The 21,952-nt window shown below is 51.5% G+C and overlaps 1 protein-coding gene across 8 annotated transcripts in view; it reads right to left on the bottom strand.

Moving 5' to 3' along the window:
* CITED1 (Cbp/p300 interacting transactivator with Glu/Asp rich carboxy-terminal domain 1) overlaps nucleotides 1-21,952 on the bottom strand; it is a 139,166-nt gene that overhangs the window by 4,956 nt on the left and 112,258 nt on the right. The window contains exons 1-2 of one of the 8 annotated variants that reach the window (XM_074207282.1): nucleotides 11,462-11,494; nucleotides 9,382-9,546 (exon numbers count right to left, since the gene is read on the bottom strand). The exons of 3 other annotated variants lie outside the window; for them this stretch is intronic. The gene's annotated coding sequence lies outside the window, so the exon portion shown is untranslated. Of the gene's footprint in view, nucleotides 1-2,869; nucleotides 7,150-9,381; nucleotides 9,647-9,694; nucleotides 9,756-11,461; nucleotides 11,499-21,952 lie in introns of those variants that run through there. 4 more of the 8 variants (XM_074207280.1, XM_074207285.1, XM_074207281.1 and 1 more) reach the window with 4 other exon arrangements.

The raw sequence follows: 21,952 nt of genomic DNA, 5'->3' as shown, positions 1-21,952 counted from the left end.
AATTAAAGCCAGAAGGGAAAGGAAGAAAGGCCATCCATGGTAAGCCTCCAGAATGTGATCTGTGATGTGCCAGCTGAGATGAAGAAGTAAGTGGGAGCCTCTGACCCACTTCTTCAATGGGTGCTTCTTTGTTACAAGAGAGACTTGGGAACAGTCACCATGTCATGGATATCAACAAAAGAAAACTAGAAAACATAAGAACCAAGGCCACTGCCAGACCCTGTGGAGACCATGGGGGAGGCCTTTGGTTCAGGAAATAATAATAACATAATCTCATTGCTGACATTGCTAGAACACTGACATTTACAAAATACATTTTTATATCTTATCTCTTGAGTCTGTAAAAGCTACTTCTCTCAGAATTATAAAGGTAAAGACTGAGGCATGGGGTGGTGAAGTGACTTTCTTGTAAAATGGAGAAGGCCTGAACTCTCTGCTACAGTGATGGCCAGCTTCCAGCACAATTTGCTGAATGAACTAGTCCTGGGCACCCAGCCCCACTTAGGACAACGGGTGTGTTTTGATTGAGCCAGAGGAAGATTTGGCCGCTACAGGAAGGACATTAGTTGGGCACTTGGGGATACTTGCTTCTCTCTCTCTCTCTCTCTCTCTCTCTCTCTCTCTCTCTCTCTCAGCCAGACCCAAGGGTCAGCCTAGCTTTTCAGCCTTGAATTAGAAGCCTTGCCCAGGCCTTGTTTGGGGCATAGGGCGGCAGCAGCCACAAGCTGCTCAAATAAGGGAACCTGACCCCCTTGCCATGTGGTGGCTGGAATAAAAGGAGATGATGTCATGGCCTGAGCGGCTAGCCGGGGGGAGGGATCGACCTTCAAGGCCACCTGGCCCCACCAGTCCTTTCCTAGTACATGTAGAAAAAGAAAATGAAGCCAGGAGAGGGAAGAGCACCTGTCCGGTGTCTCTAGGTCCCCATCTGCAAAGGAGAGCACACCTGTGTGTGAAGCCACATGCACTCACTCACTTATACACACTCACACACCAACTTATTCACACACACACACACACACACACACACACACACACTCATACATGCACATGCACACTCACACACAGGGGCAAAAGCACAGGTGTTTTGCGAACCCAAAAGTGCTATCTGACCTCTCAGAGAAGATGCTGATTCTGAGGCCAGAGAATAGTTCATAGGCAACAATCAATGAATCCACACAAGAATAGTAAGGGGCCACTATGGACCAGGCCCAGGGTTCAAGTCCCACCTCTACCACATATTGGCTGGGCCTCCAAGTCCCTCTAGAAGAGTCAGAACAGTTGTGGTCTAAATCTGTGGAGGTTGATCTCATTTGTTCCTGAAGCAGAAGCCATTACTATCCTGAGGCCCAGAGAGGTTCAGTGACTTGTGCTGGTTCACCTAGCTTGGGCTGGGTTCGATTTCTGCTCAGAAGCCTCGTAGCCTTGCTTTCTCCCCACCACCCTCTGCTACCTGTCCTTCACAAGGGACCAAACTCTGAAGTGGCTCATTATCCTGGGATCGATCCCAACTCAAGAGCTACAAGAGAAATGGCAAGCTCTGGGTCACCCAGCCACTGAGTAGCTGAGCTGGAATTAGCAGCCTGGGCCTCTGCTTCCTGGGGGACCCACTCCTTAGTTCTATCAGATCAGGCATAGGAGACTACCTAATTTGGGTTGATGATTGTAAAAAGTGGTCCCAGGTGGCTACTGGTCACTGATGGGCTCAAGGCCAGACTTTCTGTGGAGATGCTGCCTGGCATCTGGACCTCATCCTCTCCTTCCATTTTCCTCCATCACCACTCACTCTGAGACAAGGTAGAATTTTAGAATAAGAAAAGACTTGGAAATTATAGCTTGGGTCTGTCCACTGGCTTACCCCATGGTAGAGCCCTCCTCCTGAGGTGTCCAAGGAAAAGAACAGGGATAGCCAATATTCTGATGACTTTTAATGCTCTGCAAAGCACTTTGGAAACTTTATTTTATTTAATCCTTGAGGATAGCTGCTGCTATTATCCCCATTTTACAGATTAGGAAGTAGATGCAGCCAGAGATAAACTGCCTTGTTCAAGATCACCCAGCTGGGATCTGAGCTCAGGTCTTCCTGCCTCCAGGCCTGGCACTCTATCTACAATGATAGGTTTACCACTCTGGTTCATCTTTGACATTCCTACTAATTGCCTGGCATTGTGCTTGATACTGGGGGAGAGATATGAACCTTGCCCCCAGAGGTTTCCACATATGGGGAGCCAGTCACTAGAAAGGTCCATTATTCTGTCTGCTCTGGGGTCCAACAGTCAGGTGGAGAATCTTGACCATTCGCCCTCCCTATCCAGAGTCTTTCCTTCTTTCTTTGAGGCTGCTACAGCATGGGCCCTCAAGACATACTTGGAAAGCCTGGCTGAACCCAAGTAGATGGCACTTGGGTCATTGTTAGCATCAAGGGGAAGAAGTCACCAGCTACCTGTGCTTATGGGATAGATTAAAGTGGGACTGATAGAAACATGGAAAAGAGACAGATCAAACAGGTGAAGAGAGGGGGAAGCTAGGGGCTACAGTGGATAGAGCCCTGGAGTCAGGAGGACCTGAGGTCAAATCGAGCCTCAAACACTTAATATTTAGCAGTGTAACCTTGGGGAAGTCACTTAACCTTATTACCTTGCAAAAAAAATCCAAGAAAAAGAAAAAGGAGAGAGTCTTCAGTTCTCTGCCCCAAGATGCTTAGCATCGCCCTATTAGCTCCAGAATACAGTTCTAACTCCTTTACTTGGCATGAAAGGCTCTTCCATGGCCTAGAGCCAACTCACCTTTTCAAGCGTTGTTGACAGTACTCTCATCCAAGTTATTGGTTCTCCCAACACTAGATAACTGTGAGTCCTTGAATACTCACCAGCCTTGCTTATTACGTTGGTCCCTTATCTCTGCCCGCCTTCCTTTCTCATGCTCTGCCCACTGGATGCTACTGCAGGAGGATAGCAACTCAAATCTTGCCTCCTCCAGGAAGTCTTCAAGTGAATAACCAAATAAGAAGGTGCCTGAGAACAGGATTTGGTGTTCTGAACCTCAGCTCAAGATGGTAGAAGGTCAAACTCTTGGCCAGGGCTGGCACGAACATTGGGTATATCCTGTAGGGCATAGTTAGAAACTTGCTATTTCCCTGATGAGACTGGAAAGGCCAGGAGGGCAAGGGCCATGTTTCTGCTTTTCTTGGTAACCCCAGCACTTAAAACCCAGTTGGTTACAAGTTATTTGGAGACCATCTCAAGTGTTACAAATCTGCTCAAAAGGGTTTTAAATTCTAAAGGGCAGAAAATAGAGGATTGTTTCTGTATCCCCACCAACCTGGATACTAGAGACAGTAACCACTCTGCAGGAAGAAAAACAGCCCTATAGACACACCCAGAAAGTCACTGGGGCTCCAATCCAAAAAAAAAAGAAGCTGCAACAAGACCCAGAACCTCAGACGTCTACATACAGATCTACAGGGGTGGGGTTTGGGGGGGGGGGGCAAAAGCAAGGTAAAATTGAGACCTTCACACAGGAGGGCTGCTTTGGTCTTGGATATCAGTCCCACTTGGTTAAGATGGGACCTGGGACTTGGGGGGGTGACTAGAGAATGGCTCTGGAATTAGTGTAATATTGGCATGGGGGAGAGTTGAGGAAAGGTGAGTCTTTTAAGAGACTCACTCTGTGAAGAAAAGGAGGGACCATAGGGAAGAAGCAGCATTGGAAAGAAAATCAATGGTAGTAGAAAGAGAGGAACTCCATGAGGAGTTTGAGAAACAGATAAGAAGCTTGGTATGGAGGCATACTCTCAAGCCCTAGCTCAACACTCATTTAAGCCAAGTCTTCCATTTTTGGAGAGGCCTAGAGAGGGAAGTGATTTGTTCAAGTTCACTCTGGGAGTTCATGACAGAGGGGAGATCTGGAACAAGGTTCTCTGACTACAACTGAAACTTCCACTGAATCACCCTAATAGTCTGGCCCAGTGTCTGTCTGTCTGTCCATCTGTCTGTCTCTTTTCTTTCGAGCTACTGTTTTGGCTTGTCAGAAGGATAAGTTAATCCTTCAAAAGGTATAGCTGGCAACAAAGAGAAATTCTCTTCTGGACTGTGGGGATCTGATGACTAGTGTGGAAAGGATGGAAAACCTTGGGCAAGAATATACTCTGTGTCTCTGACCTTGTGCTAGAGCAGGATATGGACTGACCCTTGAGATTTTGGAGTTCAATAAATGAAGAAGCCTACCAGTTTGATAGTGAAGCTTGCCTGAAAGGATGAGAAGCACTGCAATATGAAAGAAAATCCAAAGAAGAGGAAAAGGATTTGAAACCAGGTGCACCAAGTCTCTAAATCAGTTGAGGCTAGTGAGAAAAAAAGTAAGTTTATCAGGGAGAAAAAAATATGATGAAAGGAGAGGGAGCAGGGGCAGTGGGCCCTGACACCAGAGACTAGGCTCAATGACGCCATCCTTATTTTGCTTTTGGTTTCCCTGCCAAGGAGGATGATCTCTGTACTGGAAAGGACAGAACAAGCAGGACTAATAGGCACCTGGCATCCCAGATAAGTAGATAGATAGTAGAAGAGCAACTGAGAAAAGAGGGTCAATGACTCACTCGGAAAATAAAGAGAAGGGCACAGGAGCAGAGACAAGGAGAAGCAGGGTGGTGTTAGGAGGCCTGGTCAGGCCCAGACCTCTGTGACATCCACAGCACTGTCAAGCTGGGAGGAGTGAAGAGAGAAGTGGATTGGGAGTTGGTCAGAGAGAGTCTGGATGCAAACTAGCCGCCCATTTGGGAAGGGTCATGCCAGGTGTGCCAGAGCTCAGAGGGGCAGAGGGTCCAAGGCCAGCACACCATTCAAATCAATTCGTCACACTTCACTTCCTACAGGCATGTGGAGGTTCTTTCTAAAAAGAAAGGCAAACAAAAAACAACCCCCCCCCAAGTTCTGTCTTCCAGGCCTCAAAATCAACAGACTCAAAGGAGAACAAGAAAGAACCGTCCCAGAGAACCGCCCGCTTCCGTTAGTTATTAACTTAAATGATGCAGTGACCATTTCGGTCCATTTTGTCTAAATGGGATTTCCCCCTCTCCTTATTTTCTGGATTCAGTGGCTATTGTGCTGTGCAACAAGTCATGATAGTACCTAGTTGTAATATTGAGGGGGTCATTCCAGTCTAACCTTGTTGGCTTTTTTTAAGGGTTACTGAGGCTAGCTCAGAGAAATGCCATCGATATAGCTCATGGCCACTCCAGCCGAGAGATTAAGCCAAGAGTTTAGGCTCTTCCCTGGCCCAGGTGGAGGGAGGCAGGAGCAGGCTTCCTGACCCAAGTCAGAGAACAGTCATTAAGGGGTTACAGACACCTGGGCCCAGGCACCTGTGCGCACCCCCATTGGTTCCTGGCTTAATCAAGACCTAGAGGGCCCAAAAGCCCTGAGGGAGAGCCAGGAAGCTGAGTTCCAAAAGAAGTGATTGGCCAGGTCAGCCAAAAGAGCAATGGGCCAGATCTGCTAAAATGAAGACATTCTCCTCAGACCCAGATCGAAAAAGCAAAACTCAAGAGAGGGAGGTGTGGTCTCCCAGCAATTAGGGCTGAAAAGGCTGGGGGGGGGAAGTGGACCCCCCAAGGTGGACAGATTGTGAAGATGGGTGGGAACGCTGCCCCCCTCCCCCTTGGCCTCAGGCCCTACTCACACTGCACTAGGCTCTTTGGGTTCCGGGAACCACTTTAGAAAGATGTTAAGGAAACTGGAGCGCCCTTAGAAAAGGGAAAGCAGGGGGCGGCTAGGTGGGACACTGGATAGAGCATCCACCCTGGAGTCAGGGGTACCTGGGTTCAAATCAGGCCTCAGACACTTAATAATTACCTAGCTGTGTGGCCTCAGGCAAGCCACTTAACCCCTATTTGCCTTGCAAAATCCTAAAACAAAAAAGGGGCGGGGAAAGCAGGTTGACTTTGCTTGGGGAAACTGAGGAAAGAAGGGGGGGTGGATTTAGTCTGGAGAGAGAGGCCTCTTAGCCTTGTCTTCCAGAGGCCCAGGGGTTGCTAACAAGTTTTCCCTTCTGTGTTATTTTTATTAGCAACTGTTACTGCACCTAACCCTTGTACTGTGTGTTATCCGGAGAAGAGTGAGTATTTAGTCGGGGCTTGAGTCTCTCTCCCCCCAGGGGCCCAGTTTAGAGTTAGGGGAAGGCAAGAGGTGCTGGAAAGTAGGGCTGACCCTCAGAATCCCTTGGGAAGCTGTGTAACACTGCAACAACATCTCTGAGGCTCAGTTTCCTCAGAGGTAAAATGAAGGTCCCTCAGGGGACACTTTTCTAAACAGCAGCAGCCTCAGAGTCAGAAACCCTGGACCTGTCACTTGGCTCCCAGGCTTCCCATGCATCCCTTGAACTCCACAGATTCTTAATTGGATCCCCCAATTTTGTGGAGCTCCTGGGACAGAGGGCTCCCCGCCCCACCTCAGAACAAGAATAACAAAGGGAGTAGCTAGGTGTCACTAGGATAGAGTGGCAGCCTGGAGTCAGGAGGACTTGAGTTCAAATCCGGTTTCAGACATTCCATAATTACCTAGCTGGGTGACCTTGGGCAAGTCACACCCCTATCGCCTTGCAAAAACCCCAAATCAATACCAAAAACAGAAGAAGAAAGCTCTTACCTCACTCAGCTGGCTCAAGGAGCAAAGGTGGCTCACAAGTGCTTTGAGAACCAGAAGACATGATAGGGATCAGTTTCTGGTGTTGGGGAGCTTACTACCTAAAGAAGCATTCTCCTCTTCCTCTCTCTCTATTGGTGGACAGTTGGGACTGTTAGAAATTGCTTTTTTAGCCTGAGGCCAAGTCCCCCCCAGACCCCCAGTCCTCCCCAGGGAGACCTAACCCTTTGGCTCTCTCTGGGGGTGCCCCTCTAGGCCTCTGCTTCCTCCCAGGTGAAGGAGAGGTGAAGACTGGCCAGGTGCTCAGCTCACTCCATTCCCTCTCATTCTCTGCTTCCCACAACATCCTTCTTGGTCCTTTTTTTCCCAACTCTCCTTGCACCTCCACCAGAAAAGGGACCCAAGGGGCTGCCTGAGAGGAAGGTTCCCCAGCCTAACCTGAACTGAGCACTGTGCCCCCTCCCCCTCCGAAGGCGGCCCAGTTGCTTTGCCACTGTCTCTTCCTGTCTCCCTATCTCCATCTCTGTCTCCCCCATCTCTCTCACAGACATACTCCCTCTCTGTCATGGTTTCTTCTCTTCTGTGTCTCTGTCTCCCCCCCCCCCCCTTCTGTTGTTCTTTCTTCCTTTCCCTCTCCATCTCTCTGTCTCTCTGCGTCTTATCTCTTTCTCTCTGTTTGTCTCTCTGTTTCTGTCTCTGTCTCTCTGTGTCTCTGTCTCGTGTCCCTGTCCCTCTCCTTCTCCCTCTCCCTCCCCCTCTCTCTCTCCCTTTGTCTCTCTTTTTGTCTCTCTGTCTGTCTGTCTCTCTCTCTCGCCTGGATGAGATTCCTTGGAAGTCAGAAGAAATCCCATCATGATGACAAGGAAATGACCAAGGTGGCTCTGTACAAACAGTGGGACTTGGCTGGCCCAACAGACTTTTGACTTTTGCAGATGCAATGAGGTTCACTTGCATGCCAGATGTGGGCTCTGATGGTCCCCGTGCCCTAGCAGGCTCATCTAAAGAGTTCGGGTCAGATGAACGGCAAGACCTGGCCTTTTGGGGCAGGGGAGGGAGAGGGAGAGAGAGAGAAGCTTCTCCTCAAGAAGCTTCGAGGTCCCTCTTCGAGGTGGCCTGGGAGGCTACCTGAGGCTCCCAGAGGCTCCCATTGGTTCTCAGCACCATCACATCACCCTGCTAGAAAGTGTCTGGCAGCCAAATCACTAGGGCCATGCTGCCGGTTCGGGTTACATGAATCCAGAGAGAAATCGAACCCAACCTTACTTGGGCTAAGTCTGAGACAGTGACTCATGGCTGAGCTTGGGAATCACCTCCTGGAAGGGGGGACATAGGGGGCTATCTGCGGAGAAGGTGAGGGGTGGGGGGGGGAACAGGGCAAACAGAGAGGACTTGGAGGGAGGAGGTGAAGGACCTAGAATGTGGAGACTGAGGCACACTTGGGCAATTGAGAGCCACTGAAGATTCGAGGCAGGTGACTTGACTCCAGGAGGCCTGCCCCTGGAGCCTGAAGGATAATGGTCTGGGAGGAAGGCAGCCATTGGGCCAAGGTTCCCATCCACTCCCTCCCCTTAGGCCTCCTCTAGCTCTCAGGGTCCCATGCTTAGGACTGGGACCGCTGTTACGTCAGAGGGGTAAGTCGAGAGGGCTTCAAGCTTAGTTTCTGGAAGGGGAAACTGAGACCAACAGGCAAAGTGACTTATCTGAGGGACCCTGGGAACCTCGGAACCTGGGAAGGTTCCACTGGGAAGCTGGGTTCAAATCCTGTTTGATCTTGAGTATGCTCTGCCTCTCTTCGAGCCTCAGTTCCCCCCTCTGTAAAAACCAGGGAGGTACGTCAGATGAGCTTTGGAAATCCCCCCCCCCCCCCCAGGGAGTTCAACTGTGCCCGGAGGCCAGCTCCTCCTCTGGCCCCTGAGTCTTCAGCCCGCGCCCTGCTCTATTCTGGGCCCGCAACGGGCCAGGGTGGGGGTAGGGGTGGAGGATGGGGGGGGTGGGGATGGGCCAACAGAGAGAGAGAGAGGAGGGAGAGCTCGGAACCCCCGGGGCCGAACATTTAGTTTGCAGAGATAACATCCCCCCTCTCCCCACCCCTGTTCAACGGCTGAGTGCAAAGGAGGGGAGCATCCCCGGTCACCCCTTCCCCCGACCGCGCTGGCGGGTTGTCACCCACCCAGCAGCCTCGACCCAGCTAAGTGACCTTGGGCTTGTCTCCTGCCCTGAAGGAGGAGGCGGAGAGGAGGTGGGGGGTCAAGAAGGAGGTTGACCTCGAGAGGTTTCCCGGGTAGAAGGGTCGGTCGGGGGGGCAGCGTCCTGGCTGGGACACAGATGCCCGGGGCCCTCCCTCTCCTGGGCCCGGGGCCGGGGCACTGCCCTCTTGGGCTGTGCCTCAGTCTCCCCGGCGCTCGGGTCCTCGGCCGCCTGTCCTGTTGCTTTGGGACCCCGCTTTCCCTGCACGTGCGGCGGCGCTTGTGCCTGGCGGCTGGGGCAGGGGAGGCGCGGGCCATGGCCAAGGCTACCCCCGCTTCGGGACGGGGATCGGGGCGCCCTTTGCGGAGCTCGCCCGCGCGGACGCCGAGAGAGCGAGCGCTCAAGAAGCGAAGGGTGCAGGAGCCAAGCGGGTGCGGCTCGCCGGCTGGCCGCCAGGCTTGCCGGCTGCCGGGGAGGAAGGGGCTCTGGCGCCGGCTCCTCGCCCGTGCCTCCCCTCTCCCCTCCCGGGCTCCCCGGCCCTCCGGCCTCGGCTTACCTACTCGGGAGCTTCTCGGCAGCTCGACGGAGCCGGCAGTCGGACCGCGAAGCCCGAGCGCTCGGCAGCCACACGAACGCGGCGCTCACCTGCGGCTGGACGGTGCGGCTCGCTGAGGGCGGGGCGGCCGCGCCCCCTCCTTCCCTCCCCCTTACCCTGGCCCGCCTGGGGAGGGGGAAGGAGAGATGAGGCTGAGGAAGCCCCCCCCGGGGGCGCCGCGGCACGTGGTCTTCAGGGGGGGCAAGCCGCGGGGGGGGGGGGGAGAGCGGCCGGCCGGCCGGGCCCCGGGCCCCGGGGGCAGCCGCTTACTTACAGACCGCCGGGCAGCCCCTGGCCCTCTGTGGCCCCGCTCGGCGCCCCGCTCCTCGGCGCCTCGGCTCCCACTCCTGCTCCTGCCCGGCTCGCGCCCCGCTCCGCTCCTCCTGGCCCCTCTGCCTTGCCCCGCCCCCCCGCCCTCCCTCCCCCCCAACATCCTCTCCTCCAGCACGAACCGATGGCTGAGCCGGCTGCAAGTTCTCTCTGTCTCTCCCTCCCTCCTTCCCTCTTTCCTTCCTTCCTTCCTTCCCTCCCTCCCTCCTGCCCTCTCTCTCTCTTTCCCTCCCCGTTCTCTCTCTCTCTACTCTTCTCTCTGTCTCTTTCTCCTCTCTCTCTCTCTCTCTCTCTCTCTCTCTCTCCTCCCGCTCTCTCTGTCTCTTTATCCCGTTCTCTCTCCTACTCTCTCCTCCTGTTCTCTCTGTCTCTATCGTCTCTCTCTGTCCCTCTTTTCTCCTGCTCTCCCTCTTGCTCTCTCCTGCTTTCCTCTTTCCTCTGCTCTCTCCCCCTTTCTCTTCCTGCTCTCTCTGTCTCTTTCTCCTGCTCTCTCTCTCTCTCTCTCTCTCTCTCTCTCTCTCTCTCTCTCTCTCTCTCCAGTTCTCCCTCTCTTTATTTCCTGCTCTTTTTCCTAACCTCCCTTTCTCCTGCTCTCCCTCCCTCCCTCCCTTTCTCTCTCCTGCTTTTCCTCTCTTTTCTCCTGCTCTCTCTCTTTTCCTGATCTCCCTCTTTCCCCTCCTTTTCCTTTCTTCCCCCCGTTCTCCCTCTCTCTTTTCCCCTGCTCTTTTTCTTTATCTTCTTCCTCTCCTGCTTTTTCCTCTTTCTCCTGCTCTCTTTTACCTGATCTTCTCTCTCTCTCTTCCTGTTCTCCCTCTCTTTTCTCCTGCTCTCTCGTTTTTCCTGATCTCCCTCTCTCTTTCTTTTTCCTCTCTTTCTCCTGCTCTCTCTTTTACCTGATCTTCCTTTCTCTCTACTGCTTTTCCTCTCTCTCTCTCTCTCTCTCTCTCCTCTCTTTCCTGATCTCCCTCTCTCTTGCTTTTTCTTTCTCCTGCTATGTCTTTTACCTGATCTTCCTTTCTCTCTAACTGCTTTTCCTGTTTTCTACTGCTCTCTCTCTGTCTCTCTCCCTGTTCTCACTCCCTCTCTCTCCTTGTTCTCTCTCTCCTTCTCTCTTTTCTCCTGCTCTCTCTCTTTTTCCTGATCTCTCTCTCTCCTGCTTTTCCTTTCTTTCTCCTGCTCTGTCTCTTTTCCCCGATCTTCCTCTTTCTCTCTACTGCTTTCTCTCTCTCTCTCTCTCTCTCTCTCTCTCTCTCTCTCTCTCTCTCTCCTCTCTTCTGCTTTTTCTCTTTCTCCTGCTCTTTTTTACCTGATCTTCCTTTCTCTCTATTGCTCTCTCTCTCTCTCTCTCTCTCTCTCTCTCTCTCCCTGTTCTCCGTCTCTCCCTCTCTCTTTTCTCCTCTTCTCTCTTTTTCCTGATCTCTCTCTCTCTCCGGCTTTTCCTTTCTTTCTCCTGCTCTGTCTCTTTTTCCCGATCTTCCTCTCTCTCTCTCTCTCTCTCTCTCTCTCTCTCTCTCTCTCTCTCTCTCTCTCCCTCTCCCTCTCCCTCTCCCTCTCCCTCTCTCTTTTCTCCTGCTCTCTCTTTTTCCTGATCCCCCTCTTTCTCTCTCCCTCTTCTCCTGCTCTGCCTCTCTCTCCTTTTCTGTCTCTGTCTCTCTGTTCTGCCCCCCCCCCCGTGTGTCCCCCCCCCCCATCCACGACCCTTCTCACTCACTGCTGTGGCTGCTGTTGCTGCTGTGGCTGCTGCTGCCCAGCTCTAGGAGGTGCCCGGGGGAGCAGAACATTTTATACCTGAGAGCAACCCGGGGGAGTGGGGGCCTTTTAATCTCGGATTGGGTGAAAGCCTCCCGTGAAATCCCGAGAGAGCCAGGGTGGGGGTGGGGGTGGAGGGAGGGATGTGTGTGCGTGGGGAGGGGACAGAACAGACCAGGACACTGTCTGCCTGCCCCAAGAAGGACCCTGTGGCCCAGTCGGCCAGCCAGTCTGCTAGCCAGCCAGCCTTCGTCTCAGCTAGGAGCTAGGGAGAGCCCTCCAGCTCTGCCTCCTGCCAAGTTGTCTCAGGACCACCTCCTCTCTGGCATGGCCATGAGCTAGCAGAGCTGCAGTGGGCAATGCCAGAGGCATATTAGGGTCTCAGTTGTGACAGAAGGACCTGGGTGATGGGGACCCATCCTCTAGGGGGGGTGTTTCCGTGGGGGCCAGGGCAGGGACCCCGGCCTTGGCTGATGAAGGCTCCAGAGGGCATCTTCCTCCTGAAAGATGCTTCTTTGGAGCCCACTTGCCAGGAGTGGCCCTGATCCCCAAATTCGGGGAGTGCTTGCACTCACCTCTGAACCCCAACATCTCACAAGAGGGCATTCGAACCCCGATCTTCCTAACGGCGGGCTTCTATCCAATAGGGTGGAGCCCAGACACCTGCTAAGGTCAGAACGGTGGGAGGCAAAGAAAGAATAACCTGCCCTCCAGACTCAGTTGGGACTAAAGGTTCAAGGCAGGGCTAGATGACAATCGTGGGCCGCAGAGGCGGCCCCTCCCCTGGTGCCAACCCCCAGCCCCCTTCCGGCTGCCCCCTCTCTGCCCAGGCTGGCTCCCCTGGGGCTCTGGCCTGGGGTACTTCACCTCTGCAAACCACCCCAAAGGGTGTGAACCCTGAGAAGCAAACCGGGAAGCTGAGCCCGAGGCCGGGAAGCTGGCCTTCAGCGGTGTTGGGCTTTGGGGGTCTCCCAGGGCAGTTCCCCTAGCAGCACCCCTGGGGGGGGAGCTCCGGCCTCAGCTCCTGCTGTGGTTAGCCAGCCCCAAGGGAGGGCTGGCAAGCGGCCAGGGTGCCAGCCCTCCCGACCTGCCTTACCTGCCCTGTGACCATGAACAGTGGCGCCTCACCTGGCACTGTGCCAAAAGACTCGGAGACTAGAAAGGACATGTGAGTGCCAACTCACATGGCGGACAAAAGGAATCCCTCAAGTTCCTCCACCTGGACCTCAACAGCTTTGGGGAGCATCACAGATACAGAACATGAGACAGACACCACACACACACACACACACACACACACACACACACACACACACACACACACAGAGATGCAAAGTGCTTGCCAAGCTGAAAACCCTCTAGAAATGTCTGCTGTCATTCGGACTACAGCTGGAGCTTGAATGCCTTTAAGATGGACAGCTCCCAGAGCAGGGAGGTGGTGACTTGCTCAGGGTCACCTAGCCTATGCAAGACAGAGACAGGGCCTTCCTGCTCCAAGCCAGCCCTACACCTACTCCAGCACACTGTTTCTCCCAAAGGAAGAAGGGGAGCTTGAGCTGCTCAAAAGGCTCAGTCCCCCCACCCCTGGCTCAACTCCAGGCTGAGGGGGAGGCTGTGAAGCCAGAGAGGTCAGGAAGGCCAGCCATCCCAGGGGTCCAGGACTCCTTTTCCCCATGGCTTGCGTCCCAGCCCCCTTGGGTGTTTAAAAGCTCTGCTCTGGGAGAACAGAATCCAATCTGTAAGATTTCCAAGGAAATCAATTCTACTGAACCAAGATGCCATCGTTTTCTCATCTAAATTCCCAAACCCCAGGTGATCTGGGCAGACACTGCTGCTATTAGAGTAGTCCCAAGGGGAACGGACTGCTGGGAGAGGGAATGAGCTCCCTGTCACTGGAGGTTTGTGAGCAGAGGTGGACTGTCCCTTGGTCTGGCCTCTTGCTGGCTGTCATGAGAAAAGCTAGTTCCTCCAAAGCCCCAGACAGAGATACAAACGGCCAAAGAGACAGTGACAAGAGAGCCTCTGAGAGACTGCTGGGAGAGGCTCCTCCCATTGGCTCCTGCTCTGACCACCCAGTTGGTGGAAAGAGGCAGATGCACACTTAAGCTGATGGGGTGGCTCTCCTGGATTCTGCAGGCCCCTGAAGGGAGGGCTAGCCTTCTGCACTCTCCTTTACTGGCTCTCCCACATAGGCTCAGGCAAGCAGGGAAGAGAAATCCTGCTGCCCCCTCCCAGCCCGCCCCTCCTCCCCACAGCCCAGAGTTCCCCCTTCTCCTCCTGTCCTGACAAGGAGATCGGAGATTTGCAGCTGGAAGGGCATGGATCACATTGGTCTAACTCTCTCAATCTGATAGAAGAGAACAAGACTTGCACGTTTGGAGACAGAGCACCTCAATTCCCAGCCTGGGTCTGTCATCTGTCAGCTGGCCGCCTTTAGCCAAGTTCCTTCCCTTCTCTGGGCCTCAGCTTTTCCATCTGTATCCCAAATCTCTAAGGTCATTGCCATTTCTTATACTCCCTCTCTGAGCCTGGGCTGAGAAGGGGTGGGGGTGGGGAATACAGTCTTATGAACCAAATCACCACACAGACTCAGGCTTCCAAACCCAGCTCTGCCACTTGGCTACCAATATCACTTCTCTGGCCTTAGTTTCCCTCTCTGTCAAATGAAGAGACTAAACTAGATGGTCTCTAGGATTCCTTTCAGCTTGAAATAACTAGGAGGAAACTTCTAATCTAGGGGTAAAACTGGACCACTGAAAAGGTTTTACATAAGGAAATAGCCCTTTAAGATCTGCCAAGCATCTTGTTCCCATGAACCCTGGAATGGAAGGCCTATAAGTATCTTATCCCCATTTTACAGAGAAGGAAACCGAGGCACCAAAAATCCAAGTCACTTCCCCACATTCACAAGGCTCTTATAGACCTGAGATAGGATCCATCTCCAGACCTCTGTTCCTGGCCGACTGATAAAGAAAACTGTCTATTTGGTTCTGTTTAGCATGAGAGGCATAGAAGAGCAGCCCCCAAGATGGTCTGTGATTTGGTCACTCAAGGTTCTCTCTTCCTTCTTCTAGTCCCATATGGGAGGAACTGGAGCATTTGTTTATTGCTTGGGCATCCCCATGAATGCCTCAGCCCACTCTAGGTTGGACACCCCCTTACTGGCTGTGAACACCAACTCCTGGCCTGGGGAAGCCCTGGTTACACTCTCCTCTACTTTGTTGCCTGATGATAGGCATGTATTAGTAGCAACAAGAACTCCTGCTGCTCTGGTGACAAGTCAAGCCAGGTGTTGGACTAAGCATTGGAAGGGGGGGTCTGAAGAAAAGTCCCCAACAAGTCCATGCCCCCAAGGAAGAGGAAGTAGCATGCCAATGACTTCTCTTGTCCAGTCAAGTTCTGGACAGGTTAAATGGGAGGTGACCAAAGAGGGCAGGTTGGGCCATGGTGGACCCCCAATCAAGATGGACTTGGAATTTTAGCTAAGCCTTCAGAGAGGGCAGGATGTGGAGATGAGGAGGGAGGGAATTCCAGGCATGAATGGGGGGGAGCTGGAGTTAGGGGATGGAGTGTCTCATTCAAGGATCAGTAAGGAGACCAGGTCCCCTGGGTCTGTGTGGAAGACTAAGATGGAAGAAGACTGGAAAGATGAATGTGGGAAGGGCTTTGAATGACATTTGATTGTGGAGGTGATAGGGAGCCACTAGGTTTATTGGGTGTATGTGGGCATATGGGGTGCCAGAGTCAGGTTTGTCCTTTGGGAAGATCAATTTTACAGCTAAGTGGAGTATGGCCTGAAGTGGGGAGGCCCCCATAGTCCAGGCCTGAGATGATAAGGGCCTGCACCAAGATGGCAGGAGTGCTAGAGGAAAGAAGGGGGAATGTCAAAAGGCTTTGGCCTCAGACTGGATGTGGAGGAGGAGAGAGGGCAAGGAGATACCTGTACCAGAGGGGCCTCCAGCTGCTGCTCTTTGCCTTTCGCTGAGCCCCCTCAGCACTCAGAACTACACCTCACATCCAGTAGGAGCTTAATAATGCTTGAAGACTCAATATGTTGACTTTGGAGTTCTGAAAAGGCTAAAATGGCTGTCAAGTGGAATCAAAGAAGACTGACTAAAGACGCTGGTGATCAGGATGGGGAAGAGGGGAGGGCTCAGTGGAAATGGGTGTTTGAAGCCCGCTTTTCTACAAAAACTGTTGGCAGGACATCCAAGGGGAAGTCTCCATTCTTCACGTAGACCAAAATCTTGGCCCCAAAGTAGCGTCTGAAGTTGGGATCACACATAGCTCAGGAGAGTCCCAGACAGGTGATTCACCACCAAAGCCTGGCTCACTTTCCTCTGCCGCTAGGGCCCTCACCCTTTCCTTCTCCATCCTGTCTGCTACCTCCCAACAGCTGCTGTCAGGGCACAAACTCTGTCACCCCCAAAGGGGAGGGCATCTTCTTCTGTAAATCCATACAGGACATAGGGCAGCTTGACCAAGTTAAAAGGAACCCAAGCAGGGGTGGCTAGGTGGCGCAGTGCATAGAGCACCGGCCTTGGAGTCAGGAGGACCTGGATTCAAATGCGGTCTCAGACACTTAATAATTACCTAGCTGTGTGGCCTTGGGCAAACCACTTAACCCCATTTGCCTTGCAAAAAAAAAAACAACTAACTAAATAAATAAATAAAAGGAACCCAAGCCCTGGGAGCCTTCAATTTCATGGGTCACTCTCCCTTCTTTCTCCCTGTTCTCCAAGGCCAAAAGGATTTCCGGATTGAGGGTAACCAGCAAAGTCTCAGTTTCCTCCCTTGGGCTTAGCTCAAACCTGAACCCTGAGGCAGCCAGGACATCCCAGAGGACTTTGTCTGTCTTTTTCTTCTCTGACACAATTTCTTACACAACACGAGGACTTAGAAAACGTGTAATAGGCATGGGCTCACACTTGCTGGGGAAATAGAATCCTTGGTTCCTCCCAAGGCTTCCTGGGAAATGAAGTCCTTTCCCATTTCAGATTTGCTAGTTACTCGTGTGTCTTGAAATGAAGTGATCCGTGATGCTTCCTGAGGGGCAGACTATCCGAGCTAAACTGAAGATGTTCTCAGATTTGGGGAGATGACCAAGGCTAAAAGAAAAATCCCCAAGGGCAGTCAAGCAAAGGTAACTCCAGCTCAGATTTCCCCAAAAGCCTGGTTCTCAGGGTTCAGAGAGAAGCCCCCCAAAATCTTTCCACTCTGCCCTCCTCCTTCTCCAGCCTGGCCACAGCCCCCCCCAAGGCCCCAACAATTTTTCCCCCGAGGCAGAATGAGAGTGGAGCTATTGGGTCTTTCCCTCGGATGGGAAAGCTGGTGGCCACTGACCCCAACCTCAAGCCCTGACTGCGGTGGCCGCTTAATCCCTGGGTGCCCTTCCTCAGGAACCTCCCAGTGCCCTGCCTGTCCCCTGCCTCCTCCCCCGCCCCCCTCACCCAAATCCCCAGACCTCCACCCTCAGCCTCCTCGGCAGCTCCAGGCCTTCCTGGGCTTCCTTTCCCTGATAGTCCCACCTCAGAGTCTTCCCTGCCCCCTCCCCCAAGCAGCTGCCCCCCCCTGCCCTGCCACCTCAGCATCAGGATGCTCTGGGAGGCCCTCCCTCCTGGCCACCCCATCCCCCACCCCGGCCTCTCCTTTCCATCTTTCCTGGTCTCAGGTACAAGAACCACTAGATGGGAAACTCGTAAGAATCCAGAGGGAGGGAGGCTGGTGGCAGTGGTGCTGGAGGTGGGGGAAAAACAAGGAAAGGAAAAGAAATCAGAAGAGAAGGACAAAGACCCAAAGTGGGGGTGAGAATAAGTGAATGGCCATCTGGAAGAAAACCCTGGCAGGAGAAGGGGGGCAGGAGGGGGCAGAGTTTGTGTGTAAACTGGATGAGAGATGGGCTGACAGGTGCAGGGGGAACAGCTGCTGCCGGAGCCCATCCTAAGGGCTGGAAATGGAGGGGTCCTATCAGGTCCACAGGCAGGAGTTCGCTCGCCCATTCTCTTAAAGGGCGGGGGGGGGAGAGCTGGGGGGAGGGGGAGGGCCTGGCCAGCTGATTGTGCCCATCTTGTACCCATGATGAGCACATGTCTGATGAAGGCAGCAGCTAGACCTGCCATAGGTGAGCTTGGCTCAGGAAGGCTTGCTGCCCCCCCCACATCCCCCTCACTGTTCCCCAGCAGCATCAAGGTTCCTCCAGCTGTATATGGAGGTTCATGTTACTTTCAGGCTAAAGCCCACAGCCCAGGGAAGAAAAATGGGATCTTCTGTCCACTTCTAAGCACGGTAGGATTGCCAAAGTGCTTCCTCCTCCTACCAGCTCTTGGCATCTATAGGCCATGCAAGAATGATTCCCATTTTACAGAGGAAGAAACCAAGGATCAGAGGGTGTATACTTTATGCATTGGTCAAATACAACCAGAGAGCAAGGGTCTAACTGGGCAAGAGCATCAGGGACATGAGAAATGACTTCTCCATGGTCCCCTAGCTAAGGGATGCATTTGAACCCAGATCACTTGACTTCAGCACTGTGAAGGTGTTGGTCATCCCAGAAAGCCCATCTGTGACCCTAACAAAGACAGAGCAGGCTTGGAGGACCCACAAGCAGCCCTTGCTCCCTGACTAAATTTATTGGAGAAAATCATCCTTCCACTAATATCTATGCCTGACTCTCCTTGGCCTCTCCCCAGTGTCACCTCTCTGCACCCAGTGTCTTGTTAGTCTCCACAATACCTGTCCCAAAGTGACATAGGTAATGTAAGGCTTTTTCTCAGCATCCTAATTTGGGAGAACCCAATCTTTGGAGACAAAACTGGGCCTAGGGTGGGGCAGCTGGAGCTTTATCTCAGGGAAGAACTAGTATTCCTTGAACTAACAGGAAGAACTAACCTTAGTGACTAGGTAGCCAGCACAATTGAAAGGTTCCCTCCCAGTAAGAAAGAATTAGTTAAAATAGAGACCCAGTATCTGCGATGGAAAATGCCATCTGCATCCAGAGAAAGAATTGTGGAGTTTGAACAAAGACCAAAGACTATTACCTTTAATTTTTTTAAAAAAAAATGTTATCTTATGTAATTTTTCTATATCTCATACTTTTATGTTTCTTTCTTGAGGATATGATTTCTCTCTCAACACATTCACCTTAGATCAATGCATACCATGGAAACAATATAAAGACTAACAGACTGTGTTCTGGGGGGGCAAGATTAGGGGAAAAATTGTAAAATTCAAAATAAATAAATTTTTTCCAGAAAAAAAGAAAAAGATAAAATAAAAATAAAATAAAGACCAAGCCTTGGAGACAGAAAGACCTGGGTGCCACATACTGCCCAAGTGCAAGTGCACCTAGGCAAATCATTTCCCACTGGCAACCAACACTCTTAAAACTCAAAAATGGTGGGAAAGTTGTTTATCAGCCCAACAATGAAATTCCAGGACTTGACCAAAAAAGGAAGCAACTAGATGGCCCCAAGAGAGACGGGAGGGCATTCTGGGCCAGAGGAACAGCTTGTGCATGAGCAGAGAGGTGGGGGGAAAGAGGGAGGGAGGGATGGAGGAAGAGAGAGAGAGAGAGAGAGAGAGAGAGAGAGAGAGAGAGAGAGAGAGAGAGAGACAGAGAGAGAGAGAGAGAGAGACAGAGAGAGAGAGAGACAGAGAGACAGAGAGACAGAGACAGAATGAGAGAGAGAGAGAGAGAGAGAGAGAGAGAGACTGAGAGAGAGAGAGAGAGAGATGTCACAGTGGAGGAGCAGCAAGTAACCCAGTTGGGAAGAAATATGGAGTCCAGGAAAAGATAGTGTGTACAGAAAGTACACCAAGTTACGGAGGCTCCCAGCAGAGCCTGGAGCCTTTTCAATGCCACGGGGAGGAGATTGTAGCTTAATGTGAGGCAGGAAAAGTTTGTGATAAGTAGGGGGTTGGGGAGTGATGTGCTTTAGGAAGCTGCTTTTGACAGCTGTATCGTGGAGGGGCCTTGAATGCCAGCCTTCCAGAGATAGACACAATCCGAGTTGTGGGCCCCAATAAAGGGGATGACATTCATTCCCATTTTTTTTGCTTGAAGGTTTGCAAAGTATTTTCCCCCAATACCTCTACAAAGTAAGGAATACAAGGGCTCTGATGCCCATCATCCAGACAGGTAACCTGAGTAAAGTTCAGAGAGGAATGAATGATTTGTAAGGTGTATGAGATGGAGACTCAAGTGTCTGAGACAAGTTCCAAACCCTGACAATGGTCCACTCCTTTGTCCTCTGGGAAGTGAAGAGGGGGAGGGGAAGAAAGAAGAATTGTGAGGAAACTCTTGCAATAAGTTCAATAAGAGAAATGGAGGGGAAAGAAAGCCTAATGTAAAGGTGGGAGGGTCACCATTTGCTAAACAATGGGATAGGAGAAGAAGAGGTGCCCACTTGAATCCTGACCAGCTTGGCCCAGTTCATCCTCCTTTGAGCCTCTGGCCACAGATGGAGCCCAAAGGGCTTGGACTAGACAATCTCTGAGATGCTTCCCACTTCTACTATTTGCAATATTCCTGATTCGATGACTGTGCCCTTTGGGAGTATAAACGTCTGGATTCAAGGCCAGGTTTCCCTGTCATTCAAATGAAGGCATTGAACTAGATGCTCTCCAAGGTCCCAGCCACCGCTGACAGGGGAATCTATATCATGTTCAGTCCTGGAGGACAGGGATGAGACAGGGTGCTCCTTTTAGCTATCACTAACATAAGGATGGGCTATAGTCACAGAACCCTATCCATGTGCCATCGCTCAATACATCTCTCTTCCTCCCTCCTCTCTCTCTCTCTCTCTCTCTCTCTCTCTCTCTCTCTCTCTCTCCACAAATTTGTTCATTTTATTCCACATATTTTAAATGTCTAATAAATGTTCTTGTGACTGGAAGATGAGTTTGCTCATTACTTTTAATATCAGAACCCCAGATTAGAGTTCACAGACCAAGATAATTTCTACTTGTTAAATAGGAATGTTTCACCTTTCATTGCAAGAGAACATTCCATTTTTCATTTTTGGAACATTGAAACACAAAGAAATCAAAACTATTTACATTCAAGGTTGGAATTTCTTTTTTGACTTAACAGATTCTGCTCAGTCATTTATTTTGCTACATAGTAACACTGTCTTCCTCAAAGTTTCAAGGAAAGCAGGAGAACAGGAACAGTGGGGTGTGATCTGTACTAGTGAAGGGGAAAAGCTACATCTCTGAGGTCAAGGCTCCATCTCAAGTGTGTCAGGGCCCCCAGTTCTGCTATCTTCAGTCAGGTGGCCTGCTTGGAATATTCCATAGTTTTATGGACTCTTTCTCTGGAACGTGATGAGGGTAAAGGAGAGCCGGTAGGTAACCCCTGCGTGCCACTGGGAAGGACACCTTCAGCAGCATTAGCAATAAATTTATGAGAAGTCATGGGCAAGAGTTGCACAGGATTGACAGGCACGAGCGTGTGGATGTATGTGGATGTATGTGTGTGGGGGGGGTGGAGTTCCTAATTTGCATGTGCACATATCAATAAAATCACAGGGAAGTCAGAATATTCTTATGAACTTTTACCAGCTTACTCTCTAAACTCTCCCCTCAATCCCCTACCTATTCTGTCCAAAAACCAAGTTCCAAATCCAGTAGTCACAGTTTGGTTATTCCCCGGGTCAACTGCTATGTCTCTATGAAGAATACCACTGAAATAGCGCAAGGGCAGGAGGAGCAGATGCTAGCCCCTGAGCTTCTTAGAGTACTTTTCACACCGACAACTACTAAGAGCATGGGATCTGCACAAGTGTGCCATGGATCTCCTGTTCTAATTCTCTTTTGTTTGATCTTAACATGATTTGGGACACAGTCCTCCATTCTCTCTACTTTTTCTGTGGTCCATATGTGTGAGAGCTTGCTCTTGGATGGAGGAGATGGAGGGGCCAGAGTTCAATCTCCAAGCTACAGGGGAAAGACTCCACTGCGATGGCCGCAACATTACCTGTTTTTCAGAAGGCATCTCAGCAAAAGTCCAAGGTGACCAGCACTTTGGGAGGGCCAGATCTGAGGTGAAAACAGTTCAGGTCAGGTATGGTCCCTAAGTATCCCTGGCCTTGGGAAAGTAGTGTTTCTTGAAGAGCTCTTGGGAGACCTGAGTCGCAGGCTACTACAAATGCTGCTGGAAAGTCAGTTAGGGAGGAAGTATATAGGAGCAGCTGCCACCTCAGCCAATCTATAATGAAGAAAACTGGACCAAGAGGATCTTTTTCAAATGTTTGATTGAAAAAAAAAGTACATAACAGATTTGAAAAACACACATAATTTCTTTTCCTTCTTGGACTGGATTGGCCGCCCCCACCAGCATTCCTCAATTCCCTGGCCCTGCCTCAGTGGCCCAGCCACTTACTAATCGACTGAATTCATCAGTGACTGACAAGGAACACATATCCCCTCTTCAGTCCCTAAACTCACTTGGCTT

This window comes from Macrotis lagotis, chromosome X (assembly GCF_037893015.1).
Source record: "Macrotis lagotis isolate mMagLag1 chromosome X, bilby.v1.9.chrom.fasta, whole genome shotgun sequence".
In the NCBI taxonomy this organism is placed as follows: Eukaryota; Metazoa; Chordata; class Mammalia; order Peramelemorphia; family Peramelidae; genus Macrotis; species Macrotis lagotis.
Note: the sequence above shows the minus strand (reverse complement) of the source record. Positions and strands in the feature narration are given on the sequence as shown.